General features: G+C 41.4%; 3 long non-coding RNA genes across 3 annotated transcripts; all 3 read right to left on the minus strand.

Moving 5' to 3' along the window:
- Positions 1–8: 8 nt before the first annotated feature.
- On the minus strand, positions 9–561 carry LOC110226284. The gene is made up of 3 exons (XR_002330353.1): positions 313–561; positions 159–220; positions 9–74 (listed from the first exon to the last, which is right to left on the minus strand). It is a non-coding gene; the product is annotated as an uncharacterized LOC110226284 (long non-coding RNA).
- A 6003-nt stretch (positions 562–6564) lies between these two features.
- Positions 6565–7339, minus strand: LOC110226290. Its single transcript, XR_002330363.1, has 2 exons — positions 7063–7339; positions 6565–6891 (listed from the first exon to the last, which is right to left on the minus strand). It is a non-coding gene; the product is annotated as an uncharacterized LOC110226290 (long non-coding RNA).
- Positions 7340–15678: 8339 nt separating this feature from the next.
- Positions 15679–16448, minus strand: LOC110226294. Its single transcript, XR_002330369.1, has 2 exons — positions 16207–16448; positions 15679–16173 (listed from the first exon to the last, which is right to left on the minus strand). It is a non-coding gene; the product is annotated as an uncharacterized LOC110226294 (long non-coding RNA).
- Between the last annotated feature and the right edge of the window lie 9 nt (positions 16449–16457).

Below are 16457 nucleotides of genomic sequence, written 5' to 3' on the forward strand. Positions count from 1 at the left end.
CAAGGAACATGAATCCTCCAGTACCTTCTGGGTCTGAAAGACCAAGTGGGTCGAATCCATAGCCTCCAGGTAAGCTGCAAGAATCACAACATCTCCACTATTGAACATCATTAAGTTCGTAAAGCAATCAAAGATCCAAAACTTGTTTTAAAGATTACTTGCCATCTAAGTAAGTGAGACTCTGAGAGGATGCAAACCACAATGGTCTGTTTGCTCCTTGCTGAAAAACCAAAACACACAAAATCAGGATCTGGTTAACTATTACAATGCACAGAGAGAGGTATATATGAGAGACTAGAGAATGTCATGTACCTTGACAGGTGGAGTTGAAGCAGCCTTAACAACAAAGGAAGTCTTCTTGTGTGACGCAGAACCAAGTGTCTTTTTTTGGGACTAATAATACTTGAGATGTTACAATTGTGATTAGGGAGAGCAAAGGGTAAAGAGGAACCAGTGTTCCCTACCAAAACTTTGATTCTTAAACCAAGAAAAACGAAAGAAGACAAGTTCTTATTAGACGTTGAATCCACGACTCTTTCACCTTCCTTTAGCTTTCTCAAACTTCTTGTTGGGGTCGGATTTCACCCATCCTTTGAGACCGAGCCAAACTTCAACACTTCGGGTTATCCTGCTAGTCAGCTCGGGTTATCCTGCTAGTCAGCTCGGGTACCCTGCCAGTCAATCTGCCAGTCAGCTCGGGTACCCTGCCAGTCAATCTACCAGTCAGCTCGGGTACCCTGCCAGTCAGTCTGCCAGTCAGCTCGGGTACCCTGCCAGTCAGTCTGCCAGTCAGCTCGGGTACCCTGCCAGTCAGTCTGCCAGTCAGCTCGGGTACCCTGCCAGTCAGTCTGCCAGTCAGCTCGGGTACCCTGCCAGTCAGTCTGCCAGTCAGCTCGGGTACCCTGCCAATCAGTCTGCCAGTCAGCTCGGGTACCCTGCCAGTCAGTCTGCCAGTCAGCTCGGGTACCCTGCCAGTCAGTCTGCCAGTCAGCTCGGGTACCCTGCCAGTCAGTCTGCCAGTCAGCTCGGGGTACACAGTCAGTCAGTCTGCCAGTCAGCTCGGGTACCCTGCCAGTCAGTCTGCCAGTCAGCTCGGGTACCCTGCCAGTCAGTCTGCCAGTCAGCTCGGGGTACACAGTCAGCTCGGGGTACACTGCCGAGCCTTATACTGCAGTTACCCCGAGGCAAAGTCTCAGTGCTACCCGAGGCTCAGTGCTACCCGAGGCAAAGTCTCAGTGCTACCCGAGGTGAAATGTGTATTGTTCCCGAGGCGAAGTCTGCAAAGTCACCCGAGGCGAAGTCTTTAGTGTCACCCGAGGCAAAGTCTTCAGAGTGACCCGAGGCGAAGTCTTCATCATCACCCGAGGCAAAGACTTGATAAATATTCATCTTCAAAGTATCATTTCCAAACAAGGCATCATTTCCGAAGGGTCATTTCCGATAAACCCGGAAATGATAAAGGAGAATCACGAAGGATCAACTTAAATCAGGAAATCTTCCAAAAACTCCGAAGAATAAGGAAATTATCCTGATCCGCGATATTCTACACCGACTTCAAGATAAATGGAAATCTTCCGAGAATATCGCTGGAGAGGCGGTTTATCACCCCTATATAAAGAGACTCAAGGCTCTCACAGGAGGGCAAGGAATATCGCTCTAGAAATTACACTACGCAAAGCTCTCACAGCACAAACACTTTTTTCTTTTACGATCAAACTCTTGTACGATCAAAATCGTCTTTTCATTAATAATATCAAGAACACCATCTTTGGTATCAATCGTTTCTGTTGTTCTTTGAGAATTCACGATTGTCGTATCCCTAAAATAAAACCCTAGACAAATCTTGATTGTGTTAGTTTCGACCTCCACAGTTTGGCGCCGTCTGTGGGGATACTTTAGAATTCTCTTACCCTAAGAACGCAAGACTCGAATACCAGAGAGGATGGTGAACGAAGACTATCGTCAGATACCGCCAGCCGGAGGAGGGAATCCCAATGCTCTAAACCCTCAAAATCCTCAAGCCGATCCGACAATCTTAGCAGCCCTAGCCGAACTAAAGGATATGATGGTTAAATTCCAGAAGAAAGCTGACGATCAAGAGAAAGCTAACAAAACGTTGGCGCAGCAAGTCGACAAAATCGCAACACGTGGGCAACAAAAAACCACGCGTTTCCAGACTCGGCCGCCACGAGCTCGGAGGGACTTCCCTGGCATCAACCCAACAAGACTCACGTTCGCGACGCCAACCGACAACACCAGAGTCGCAACCCGAGCCGACCCTGCCAGGCGCGAGAACCAAGATGATCCCACCGAGCCAGACGCAGTGGACTTGACGGACGAGCCAGATGATCTGCAAGATGAGCGTACCCGAGCCGGAGCTAACTCCGCCGAGCGAACAGATCTCACTGACGATGAAGAAACTGAGGAGAACATAAGATGGGCCGAAGAATCCGAAAGGGAGGACGAGCTCAGCAAGATCCGAGCCTCCCTAGCCAAGGCGGAAGCTGATATGAAGCTCGTCATAACCCAGATACATAGCGTTTCATCCTCTGCACCAAACATCGACCGAATTTTAGAAGAGTCTCGGAATACGCCCTTCACCAAAAGAATTTCCGAAACGACGATGTCCAATCTGGGGAAGTTCAAAATCGACTCCTACAACGGATCAACCGACCCGAAGTGTCACATTAAATCTTTCGTGATATCCGTAGCCCGAGCCAGGTTTATGCCCGGGGAGAAGGATGCAGGTCTATGCTTGCTGTTCGTGGAACACCTCAAAGGACCCGCATTAGAGTGGTTTTCTAGATTGGAACGAAACTCGATTGACAGTTTCGACGAGCTGTCGACACTATTCCTCAAACAATACTCCGTCCTCATCGACCCCGGAACCTCCGACGCGGATCTGTGGTCCCTATCTCAACAGCCCACCGAACCATTGAGAGATTTCCTCACAACCTTCAAATCGACGCTAGCCAAGGTCGAAGGAATTACAGATGTAGCCGCTCTTTCGGCTTTGAAGAAAGCTCTCTGGTACAAGTCAGAATTCAGGAAAGAGTTGAACCTGTCTAAACCGACAACAATTCGCGACGCGCTGCATCGAGCCTCGGATTTCGTCGCCCACGAAGAAGAGATGGCGCTGCTAGCAAAGAGGCATGAGCCAACAAAACAGGCGCCCCGAGCTGAGAAAACCGAGAAAGCCCAAACAGGACCGCTAAGCCAGAAGAAGCCGGATCAGAGTGAAACGTACACGCACCACGAAGGGAACGTTTTCTCAGGAGCCCACAACTACCAAGTCGACGTAGGCCGTGGGCGAGGAAGAGATTCATTCACTTGGGCAAGATGTCAACCCCCAGGTGACGAAAAAGAATACTGCGAGTATCACAAGACCATCGGGCATCACACTTCCAGATGCAGGAGCCTCGGAGCAATATTAGCGGCCAAATTTCTAGCCGGAGAGCTCGGGACGAACGTCACTCTTAAGGATCTCGAGCCAGAGCCAGAGCCCGAGCAGACCAACCCGGGAAGAGACCCCGAACCAAGGAACCAGGAGTCTCAGAAAAGAACCCGGGGGTCGGAAGACGAAGACCGAGATGGTACGCGGCAGAAGGTCCTTACCATAATGGGTGGATCGCCATACTGTCCTGACACCGTAGCGGCAATCAAAGCTTATCAACGCCGAGCCGAGACGCCTAGCAACTGGACAAGACGCTTCGATCGACCTAACGACGTGATCACATTTGAAGAAAGCGAGACAAACAGGCTCGACATGCCTCATAACGATCCAATCGTCGTCACATTAGCGATAGGAGACCATGATATTTACCGAGTATTAATTGACACCGGCAGCACTATCGACGTAATCTTTCGCGAAACGCTCCGACAAATGGACATCGACATGTCACAGGTGATTCCGATCCCGAGGCCTGTCCTCGGATTTTCAGGGGAAACTTTGATGATGCTTGGAACCATCCAACTACCAGTCCGAGCCGGCGGGGTAACAAAGATAGTCAATTTCTCTGTCACAGATCAGCCGACCATCTACAACGCCATTATGGGCACCCCATGGTTAAACCTAATGCGAGCTGTCTCCTCGACATACCATCTCTGCTTGAAATTCCCGACGCCTAACGGTGTGAAAACGATATGGGGAAGCCAAAAGAATTCCAGGATGTGCTTCATGGCAGCACATAAACTTCGAAACCTCTTCGCCAAATCTAAAGTCGAGGTCAATCATAAAAAGGCGAAGATTGGCCGAAGCAAGGATAAGTACCTCGCGGAAAAGAAGGCGGCCGTAGAGAAGAAAGCTTTGGAGGCCGTTCTCGGAACTCTTGCTCCTCCCAAAGCGACTGATGAGCATGAGGTGGAGATGACGAATCCTAGCCCCATTGCCGTCACAACCGGTCCCGAGGAGGCCGATACTATCTCAGTTGTGGAAACACCTCAGGAAATACTACCACTAAAAACCTAAGGTACGCATAAGCTTGAACTACGGGGTGGCTTGATCCCCGAAAAGGGTACGTAGGCAGCTCGTCCTCGGACGAGTTCAGCTACCTCCCCTTATCAAAAAGGGGGGGGAGAGTGGGGTCCGAATATCCATACTCCCACTCAAATTTTATCAATTATATGTTTCCTATACTCCTATTCAAATTTTATCAAACTATATTTCTAAGTATACACTTCGGGTTTTTATCCGATCAAATCCACCTCGGTCTTTACCCCGAAACTCGCCTCGGGAAATCAACACGGTCTAAACTCCGTTCGGTTCGTTTGGGCGATGGCCACGCCTGCGAACTAAATTCATCTACACCTCCACGGTTACAGCGCGCTATATAAGCATTCGAGACAATCTGGTCGAAGATATCCGACCAAAGATAAAATTGTCTTCAGAAACCCCAGTAAAATCTTAACACTGGTGCCCCAGTTCGCTTCTAAGCACTGGTTATCGATTGAATCGAATCGGGTCGCGACCGTGAACGTTCAAATCTTTCTGCTAAAACCCAGTTTATCTTAACACTGGTACCCATCTTTCGCTCCGGCTGCTAAAACCCAGTTTATCTTAACACTGGTACCTATCTTTCGCTCCGGCTACTAAAACCCAGTTTATCTTAACACTGGTATCTATCTTTCGCTCCGGCTACATAATTCTTTTTTACTTAGGACAAAAAGATGTTTCGATACGGAAACTATTCAAAATCATTGTATTCTCTTCGAAGACAAGGATCTTTGAAAATAGCGTTTGTATTTACTTTGCAAAAAATACAACGACAAAGTCATCCATGCACAATCTTACACTACAACCAAAAAAGAAGAAAAAGGACGGTTCTAAGAGTGCCGCCTTAGGTTCACTGGCGACTCGAAGCAGAAGTTAACAGCTCGGTCGACTCATTCATGAAGCTCGTCACACTTGCTCCCAAGTCAACGAGCTGGGGGGCTAACTGTTGGGGTCGGATTTCACCCATCCTTTGAGACCGAGCCAAACTTCAACACTTCGGGTTATCCTGCTAGTCAGCTCGGGTTATCCTGCTAGTCAGCTCGGGTACCCTGCCAGTCAATCTGCCAGTCAGCTCGGGTACCCTGCCAGTCAATCTACCAGTCAGCTCGGGTACCCTGCCAGTCAGTCTGCCAGTCAGCTCGGGTACCCTGCCAGTCAGTCTGCCAGTCAGCTCGGGTACCCTGCCAGTCAGTCTGCCAGTCAGCTCGGGGTACACAGTCAGTCAGTCTGCCAGTCAGCTCGGGTACCCTGCCAGTCAGTCTGCCAGTCAGCTCGGGTACCCTGCCAGTCAGTCTGCCAGTCAGCTCGGGGTACACAGTCAGCTCGGGGTACACTGCCGAGCCTTATACTGCAGTTACCCCGAGGCAAAGTCTCAGTGCTACCCGAGGCTCAGTGCTACCCGAGGCAAAGTCTCAGTGCTACCCGAGGTGAAATGTGTATTGTTCCCGAGGCGAAGTCTGCAAAGTCACCCGAGGCGAAGTCTTTAGTGTCACCCGAGGCAAAGTCTTCAGAGTGACCCGAGGCGAAGTCTTCATCATCACCCGAGGCAAAGACTTGATAAATATTCATCTTCAAAGTATCATTTCCAAACAAGGCATCATTTCCGAAGGGTCATTTCCGATAAACCCGGAAATGATAAAGGAGAATCACGAAGGATCAACTTAAATCAGGAAATCTTCCAAAAACTCCGAAGAATAAGGAAATTATCCTGATCCGCGATATTCTACACCGACTTCAAGATAAATGGAAATCTTCCGAGAATATCGCTGGAGAGGCGGTTTATCACCCCTATATAAAGAGACTCAAGGCTCTCACAGGAGGGCAAGGAATATCGCTCTAGAAATTACACTACGCAAAGCTCTCACAGCACAAACACTTTTTTCTTTTACGATCAAACTCTTGTACGATCAAAATCGTCTTTTCATTAATAATATCAAGAACACCATCTTTGGTATCAATCGTTTCTGTTGTTCTTTGAGAATTCACGATTGTCGTATCCCTAAAATAAAACCCTAGACAAATCTTGATTGTGTTAGTTTCGACCTCCACACTTCTTTCCCTTCGACCTAACATATGGCTTAGAGTGATTGTGTGGCAAACCCATGACTTCTCCATATTACCAAACACAACACAGCTCCTCGACCAGTTATAAACAATAAAAATTCAATTGATCAGACATTCAAGTTACTAACATATTCAATCTCCTTAACAAACATGGCCGAACAAAAATAGAACAACAAGGAGAGAAAGGATTCACAATCTTACGATTAAGCTCAAGTCTTCTTGGACAAAGGATTTGTAGAATCAATTACTCATGGAAACAAGTCGAATTAGAAAACGTGAACCAAAAAAATTAAAAATCCCTAAGTAATACTTTTAGCCAAATCTGACCCAAAAATCTGCAAAAATCAGAGAAGTTTTGGAGAGGATTAGTATATGTGAAACCCAAATTAACCAAAAATAACCCTAAATCGACATTGAAGAAGAGATAAATGGAAGAGGGGAGTCAAGATTGAAGAAGAGACATGGAAGAGGGGAGTCGAGATTGAAGAACACAAATCGATACAAACCTATGAAAGTGGATCGGAATAACGACGACGGCGGCGGAATAACGACGGCGACGGACGGCAAAGAGAAAGAAAGCTTGGGCACGATCGAGAAGAAAGCTTCGGCACTAGAGAGAAATAAAGAAAGCTGGGGAAAGTTTTTTGTTTTTTTCTAAGTGTTTTGGCTTTTTGCCAACACAAAAATTAAAACAAGCGGGCAACTAAAAATTTATTCCCGCTTATAACATATTATAACACTAAACGCTATAAAAAAGTAGTGTGTACCTCATTTATAGCAGAAAATTAAAAAACGCTATATTTAAGTGCTATGGTTGTTCACATTTCTTGTAGTGTCTTCTTCGCAAAATTTATTCATCGATCTTCAATTCATCATCATCTTCATCATCCTTCATCATTTTATTCATCGATTCATTAATTTTTCAACTCAACGAGCTCATCGAACATCGACTCGTTGTTCTTCACATTTCTTCACATTTCTCGCATCAATCTTGATCACTTTTCTTGGAATTCATTCTTCCGCTACTCGAATCAACTTCGTTTCTCTCGATCGATCTCATCTTGATCAAATCTCGATATGTTTCAAAGTTTTTGTGATGAATTCTGGTGAATCTTCACGTCAGACGATGGATCAATATGATAATCCATATTATCTTCATAACTCCGATCATGCGGGTTTGGTTTTGGTGTCAGATCGCCTCGCAACAGGTGCAGATTTTCATTCTTGGCGACGATCAGTACGCATGGCGCTCAATGTGCGCAATAAACTTGGATTTATAGACGGTACAATTCTTAAACCATCTGAGAATGATAGAGATTTTGGATCATGGTTCGTTGCAATGATATGGTAGCGACTTGGCTTATGAACTCTGTTTCGAAAAAGATTGGTCAAAGCTTATTATTCATATCTACGGCTGAAGGAATTTGGAAAAATTTGATGTCACGATTCAAACAGGATGATGCTCCTCGAGTATATGAGATTGAGCAATGTTTGAGTGTTATTCAACAGGGATCTTTATAGATGTCAGTGCATATTATACTGAGTTGGTTACCTTATGGGAAGAGTATCGAAACTATGTGGAACTTCCCTTATGCACTTGTGGAAAGTGTGAGTGTAATGCTGCTGCTCTTTGGGAAAAATTGCATTAGAGAAGCAGAGTAACAAAGTTCTTAATAGATCTAAATGAGTCCAATGAAGCTACTCGCAGGCATATCCGCATGTTGAATCCTATTCCGACTATTGAAGAAGTTTTTAATATGGTAACTCAGGATGAACGTCAGAAGAATATCAAACCAATGTCTAAGAATGACAATGTGGTGTTTAATACTTTGAATAATACTCAGTCTGCAGTTGGTAATGCACTGAACCAGCATCCTTATTTTGGTTATTATGATGGAAGTGCACAAACCAAAATCGATGGAGATTACGAACCAAAATCGAAATATGATTATGGAAATATGGTGGATTCGTATATCCGAGTTTATGATATTTAGCATTATCTCTAAATATATTATTTATATTTAGTTTATTTTAACTTAGAAAACTTAGTTTTATTCCATATTTTTATATAAGAGAATGTGTCTTGTATCTTTATTCTTATGAGAATCTACTATAATTCTTTCTATCGTACTATAAAAAAAAAGAACATGACGACGTTGATGTCATCACCACTACAAAGATGACATGGCCAAACAATACAGCTTGATACGAAGATGTCCGGCCAAGACTTGTAATTGAAAATTGTTGGAAATAGAAAACTACGATGATGTATTCTCTATGTGGCTCTCCATTAACTATAAACATGATGATGACCCAAGACCGGGGTATAAACGTCGACGGCCTAACGGTTAGGTATTGTAATAACTTTGACCCTACGATCGGTATAAACGTCGATGACCTAACAGATAGGTACTATAGCCGATTTGACCCTACGACTCGATTTGACTCGACGGAAAGGTATAATGCCGTTATTTTGAAGATATGTCCAATCTCACATGTGTTACCATGTATGCGCTTGCCAGGGTATCAGTGTACCATAATTAAGTTTATCCTTTTCTATTTTGGTTTTTTTTTTTAATTTTCTTCCCTATCAAACAATTAATAAAATGAATTATTATTTATGTTATATTTATCTCTCCTATTCATTCTCCCCTCATTTTAAATAGGCATTATCTATGGATCACCTAATATTTGTTTTCTTAAAAAGAAACCAAAATTCTTTATATTAGAGCAATCAGATGATTATAAACATAAACTATTTCATCTAACTAATGTAAGCAGAAAGATAATGAAAAATGGCCAGGAATGCAAATGGTGTCGGAATCGTTGGTCTTTTAATAATTTTCATGTTGATTTGGGGAGGTAATTACATTATAATATGAATCTATAAGTTGTGAGTTTGTATTTATAAGTTGTGTGTTTATGGTGTATTTGTTTAAATAATTTAACAATCTTATATAAGCATCTTAAACAATTTTTTAAATGATAAATAAACACGAAAAAGTAATATATTCTAAAAAAAAAACATTCGAATTTTTCATATTTAAAATATGTAAAACAAAAACACTTGTAAATGCAAGCGCAAACCCAAATCATAACTTTAAAAACAGTCCAAACCCAAACCATAACTGACTACTTTTCTATTTATTGTGTGAGTCACCAGGAATGCCAAAAGGACATGCTCAACAGTCTAATGCTTATTGTCAGAAGGTACCAAGCACGTAGCCGCACCTGGGAACTGTTTTAAAAAAAAAACGGTAATGCATTGTGTAAAGAGTCTTGCCGCAATGAAAAGTATCTATGAAGAGTATTTTACACTTAGATAAAATGTGTATTTTAGCTAAAGTCTTAGGACTATAAATACTATACTTTGTACACATTAAACATTTAATGAGAAATGTCATATTCTTTCTTCTCTCTCTTCTTCTTCTAACGGTCTTTTAGCTCTTCTTCTGGGTTTGTTAACAATGGTGGAAGAATCCTGATATGGTATCAGAGCCAGGTTCAACTTTCTCGAAAGTGGGCTACCATCCGTGGATGTCCAGTCCCACAGACTTCATGCTTCAGATGTCCAGTCCTGAGCGTGAGGGGGGTGTGTTAGAGTCCCATATCGGAAAGAAATAAAATCCTTGGGCAATATATATAGTATGAGGCAAACCTCCTCCCTTGAGCTAGCTTTTGGGTGTTGAGTTAGGCCCATTACTAATATGGTAGCAGAGCCAGGTTACAAGGCTCGGTTAGTTGCAAAGGGTTTTACTCAGCAAGAAGGGGTGGACTTTAATGAAACATTTTCACCTGTTGCTAAGCTCACAAGTGTCAAGTTGATGTTAGGTTTGGCAGCTAAAGAAGGTTGGGAACTGACTCAAATGGATGTATCTAATGCTTTTTTTGCATAGTACTCTGGATGAAGAAATATATATGAGCCTCCCACAAGGCTATACTCCAGGTACATCAGAACCCTTGCCTCCTAACCCTGTATGCCGGTTACATAAATCGATTTATGGCTTGAAACAAGCTTCTAGGCAATGGAACCAGTTTTTTACATCTGTTCTGCTCAGTGATGGTTTTATTCAATCTCAGTCTGATACGACTTTGTTTGTAAAAGTCACTGCTACAAGCTTTATAGCTTTACTGGTCTATGTGGATGACATAGCCATTGCTAGCAACAACGCAGAAGATTTAAAGGCTGTGAAAGCAGTTCTGGCTAAAGCTTTCAAGATCAAAGATCTCGGCCCTCTCAGATTCTTTTTAGGCTTGGAAATAGCAAGGACTTCTAAAGGAATATCGGTTTGTCAGAGAAAGTATACTTTGGATTTACTGGAAGATGCAGGTTTACTAGCATGCAAGCCTAGTACTGTGCCTATGGATCTGTATGTTACTTTGAGCAAGGACACTGGTACTCTTCTACCTTCTGCAACACCATTTAGAGAACTTATTGGACGCCTACTGTATTTGACAATTACCAGGCCAGATATTACTTATGCTGTGCATAAGCTTAGTCAGTTCATTCAATCTCGGACTGATGTTCATCTTCAGGCAGCACACAGGATTCTCAGATATCTAAAAGGAAGTCCTAAACAGGGTCTCTTTTACTCTGCTGATACTGAATTGTGCATTAATGCCTTTGCGGATGCAGATTGGGGAACATGCCTTGATAGTAGAAGATCAGTTTCTGGTATTTGTGTATACTTAGGTACTTCTCTTATCTCATGGAAAGCTAAGAAACAACAAGTGGCAAGTCGAAGTAGTACAGAAGCAGAGTATCAAAGTCTTGCTGATCTTACAAGAGAAATACTATGGATTCAACAGCTTCTGAAAGATTTTCGTGTTACTTTCACAAAGACTGCTAAGGTTTTCTGTGATAACAAGTCAGCGATTTACATTGCTACAAACCCTGTGTTTCACGAAAGAACGAAACACATTGAGATAGATTGTCATACAACCAGAGATCAGATCATGTCTACATCTACCGAAGCCACAGTCAAAACTCAAATGCTACTGCTGGTTTATGGCTGATGAATATAAATGTCCCAAACTTTCTTTGTAAGCGTAATACTTCAAAACCTTGCCGTGTTTCTTTTCTTTTAAGAACTTCGCTTAAATAAACTTTACTATGTTAAACCTCTAATCTCTTTACCAAAACAGTAGAAGGGATGAGTATAATATATATTCCAACTCTTATGTTTAAATTCAAACAACTTTGTTTCGGAGCAATTACAATAACTAATTGATTTTTACTACACAAAAGGTGTTATGTTTTGTTATTTGGACGGATTCAACGTTAAGAAAGTGTGATTTAGACAGCGTTTATACTTTATTCATTCGTGCCCGCTTAAATCAATAAAATCTCTACTCGCTATTGCAAAACGATCCCCATACACCACCACGTACAAATTCATATGCTTTGTGATCATGTAAAATTTATTAAGTTGGATACCATATACAGAAGACGAATTCTAAACATATATTCAAATAGAAGTAAAACGGGTTATGGATTACAGTATTACACAATGCAAAAAAAGTAAAATTCTAAACTATGTAGAAGATATATTCTAAATTACATAAGGTAGAAGACTTATTCTAGATTAGATGTGTAGAAGACATACTCTACATTATTTAATCTAAAAGACGTACTATTTATAATGTAAGGTAAAAACATACGGGAGGGATCTCTTCTCCAAAGGAGATGAATTTAATCTTGTGTGAGTCTTGCCTACAGGAGATGTAGGGCCTTCGGGCTTGAACTTCCAGATATTCAAAAAAAAAAAAAAAAAAAGTAAAAGACATATTCTCAATTACCTAAGGTATAAAAGATGTATTCTACATTACGTTTGGTACCAAATTCATTATAAATATTTTTATATGTTAAAAAGTACATAAATCCCAAACTCAATCACAAATTATAAATATTTAGGAGTTAGAACAAACCCAACCCTTAATTTAAGAATTTTTTATTTAAAATTTTTTGAATATAGATGAAAAGTGGTCGGATCAAGACACAAGACTGTGAGATATGAACTATAAGGTTTTTATTTGGGATTTCTGAAAAAAAAAGGCCTACAGATCGCTATTTTTTATAAATTTATCTTTAATCTCCAAAAATAAATTTGCAGGAAGAAAAAGGTAGATGAGGCTACGACAAAACTGAGAGTTAGTTACTTTCCCTTCACATTCAAAGGACGTAAGCTAAGACCAAATTATATTCGTAATGATGAAGATGTTGTGTGTTATTATGAGGATGTGAGTGAAGAAGGGCTTAGAAGTGTATTGCATGTCGAAGTGACCAATGACGTTGAACAAAATCAGGGGATCGATGAAAATGAGGGGTTTGATCAATTTTTAAGAGAGGATTTGGTTAGAGGATATGTTGCTAATAGTGAAGATATTCCTCTAATTGGTGGAGCGGATGATAGTGGTGGTGGTGTCCTTGCTATGTATGTTGGAGAACCATCACAACAATATCCGGCGGTGGTGGAGAATGAAGATAGAGATGTAGAAGAGAATGCATCCGAAACTATTTTATGGGAAGATGAGATTGATATTACGGTAGGCCAAGAATTTAGAAGCAAAGAAGCAATACAAAGTTTAGTTGAAAAGGCTGGACATAATAATGTCTTTGAGTTTGTTTTAAAGAAGTCGGATCCATTGAGATATGTGGTGGCATGTTCGGAAGCACATAACGGGTGTGATTGGTATATACGAGCTGCGAGGCGTGATACGACTAAGCCTTTTTCTATACGAACTCATAGAAATATTCATTCATGCTCTCGGTCAAGTACAAGTACCGGGCGCCGAAGTAGAAGTAAAGGCACACCAACTATGGTTGCTTCTTTGTTGGCTGAAGATTATCCTGGTAAACTTACCACACCACCTCCAAAAGATCTTATTGATTTGGTCCAAGGACGATTTGGTGTGCAAGTGTCATACTCTACCGCGTGGAGAGGGAAAAAAGAAGCTGCAAATGATATTCGAGGTACCCCAGAGGATGGTTTTAGGCTTGTGCATTCGTATATGTACATGTTAGAGAAGATGAATCATGGTACAGTTTCGTATGTAGAAGTGGATGAGGAACAAAAGTTTAAGTACTTGTTTTTTGCATTAGGAGCTTCCATTGAAGGCTTTCAAGTCATGAGAAAAGTGATCATCGTGGATGGAACCCACCTTAAGACTGCATATGGTGGAGTGCTAATTGTTGCTACGGCTCAAGATCCCGATCATCACCATTATCCGATTGCTTTTGGTGTAGTGGATGGCGAGAAAAATGATAGTTGGACTTGGTTTCTCAAGAAGCTCAAAACGGTTATACCGGACGATCCTGAAATTGTGTTTGTTTCGGATAGAAACCAAAGTCTCATCAAGGCAATAGCTGAGGTATATCCGTCGTCCCACCATGGGCATTGTATCTTCCATTTGTCTCAGAATGTGAAATTGAAGGTTTTTGGAGTAAACAAAGCAGTATGTGGAAAAAAGTTTCGGGAATGTGCTCGGGCTTATACGGAGGCAGAGTTCCTAAGGCTCTATGAAGTTTTTTCGTCTACATATCCTTCGGCACGTACGTATCTAGATGAGTGGGCGGATGTGACGAAATGGGCTAGATATTATTTTTGAGGAGAAAAATACAACATAGACACAAGCAATTCTGTTGAATCTATTAATGGTGTTTTAGAGAGAGCAAGGAACTACTCACTATTACAATTGATTGATGCGATTGTGGGAAAAATCGCGGAGTGGTTTGCCAAACATAGAAAAGCTTCTGGACTATTACCAAGTGGTCAATATTTGGTTCCTTTTGTGGAGAAGGAACTCCATCTTACAACTAAGAAAGCGAAAAAGTTGGTGGTGCAAGAGCTAAACGGTTACAATCTTGATTATAGTGTGATTGGAGGCGATGGGAAAATTTATTTGGTTGATTTGAGAAGCAAAACATGCAGTTGTAGGCGTTTTGATATAGACAAGTATCCATGTGTGCATGCGATAGCGGCTACACTTACAGCAAACAAGGATGCAGCTCCTGACCTCCGGGCACATGACTTGTGCTCAAAGTATTATTGGATCGAGCTTTGGGTTTTGGCATACACGAGGACAATTTATCCGGTTCCCCATAATAGTCAATGGGTTCTTCCTGAGGAGATAATGCAACTGTTTGCATATCCTCCGGATTACGAGGTAAAACAAGGAAGAAGACAAGAAACAAGATTCCCCTCCGTTGGAGAGCATAGAGGACGTAAGAAGAGGTCGCATGGAGCGAGCGGTTTGGGCGAGTGGTTTACCAATGATGGTGACGTTGACGGAGACGATTCGGGTGACCAAGGTTGATTTCTCAATGCTATTTATTAGGTTAATTTAAGAAACGATGTTGTTTGTGTTGGTTTTGTTTGTAAAACTTATATGTTCTGTGTTGTACAACTAAGTTTTATCAGGTACAACTATTGTTAATTTCCTTTTCGTATCTGTGCAAATTTTCAGTCTGGGTACAACTAAGTACCACATGTACAACTAAGGTCTAATGCCTTGGCCAATTTTCATAATTTTATATAATATAAAAATTTGAAACCAAATTAAAAAAAAACTTAAAAAAAGGCATACACGATGGTAATGAAACTACACAACAAAGTTTTGAGTAAAAATTTCATATTTTTAAAAAATACTGAAATTCTTACTCAAAATCCAACATTCATACATTAACAACCTTATACTTTCATGGTTACTTTGTAGATTTGAACTAAAATTTTATAAATTTTTGAAATACTTGTATTTTGATAAATATAAATGCACATATACAAAGTAGTGACATTTTTATGAGGCAATACAATCTGTTCCACCAAAAAAAATTAAATTAGAGTTGATAACAACTAGATTTATTAAAATCTCTATATTGTACAACTATAAGCAAAAATGTGCAACCGAGTACAACTGTACAACTATGAACAAATTTGAGCTATTATTTAATAATTTTTTTAAAAAATAACGGCGCCAGGTATGCCATTTGTCAGAATAACGGCGCCAGATTTTTTCAGAATAACGGCGCCAGATATGCCAAAATAACAACTGTATTAACAATTTTTTTTTTTCCAAAACCCTTACAAACCCACATATTTGTCAGATTTTTTGATTAATTTAGATTTTTTTTTTCAATACATAGATTCATAAATAAAAATATTAAGATTCAGATTAAAATATTCATACATAATTAGATTCAGATTCAAAGATTCATACCTAATCAAAATACATAAACCCAGAAACATAGTTGTACCTAATCGTATCAGTTGTACCTAAACACAGATTCATACATTAACATCACACACCAGCATACAAGCGATACTCATCATCAGATACCAAAATAGGAGCCGAACTCTTCTCCTGCTCCTTCTCCTTCTTCTTCTTCTCCTTCTTCTTTTCCTTCTTCGCCTTTTCTTCGGTATAAGGAGGCTTGACATGGATTGAAGGCTTTAGCTTCCTTTTTGGTGCCTAGTGATATTTCTTCTTAGCACACATCTTAAACTTCTGTTTTTTTACTATCACTCCACTAGCTTCCTTTTCACCAACCATCTGTAAGTCAGCCTCATCACCCCCAGTTTTCTGCCCACCAACAGAGCCATCATCAATTGGATCATCACCTCCAACACCCGCCTCCAAACCTGTCTCATCACCTCCAACAGCCGCCTCCAAACCTGTCTCATCACCTCCAACAGCCGCCTCAAAACATGTCTCATCACCTCCAACAGCCGCCTCCAAACCTGTCTCATCACCTCCAACACCCGCCTCCAAACCTGTCTCATCACCTCCAACACCCGCCTCCAAACCTGTCTCATCACCTCCAACACCCGCCTCAAAACATGTCTCATCACCTCCAACACCCGCCACAAAACCTGTCTTATCACCTTTTGGTCAACACCATCTC

This window comes from Arabidopsis lyrata, assembly GCF_000004255.2.
Source record: "Arabidopsis lyrata subsp. lyrata unplaced genomic scaffold ARALYscaffold_7, whole genome shotgun sequence".
Classification (NCBI taxonomy): Eukaryota; Viridiplantae; Streptophyta; class Magnoliopsida; order Brassicales; family Brassicaceae; genus Arabidopsis; species Arabidopsis lyrata.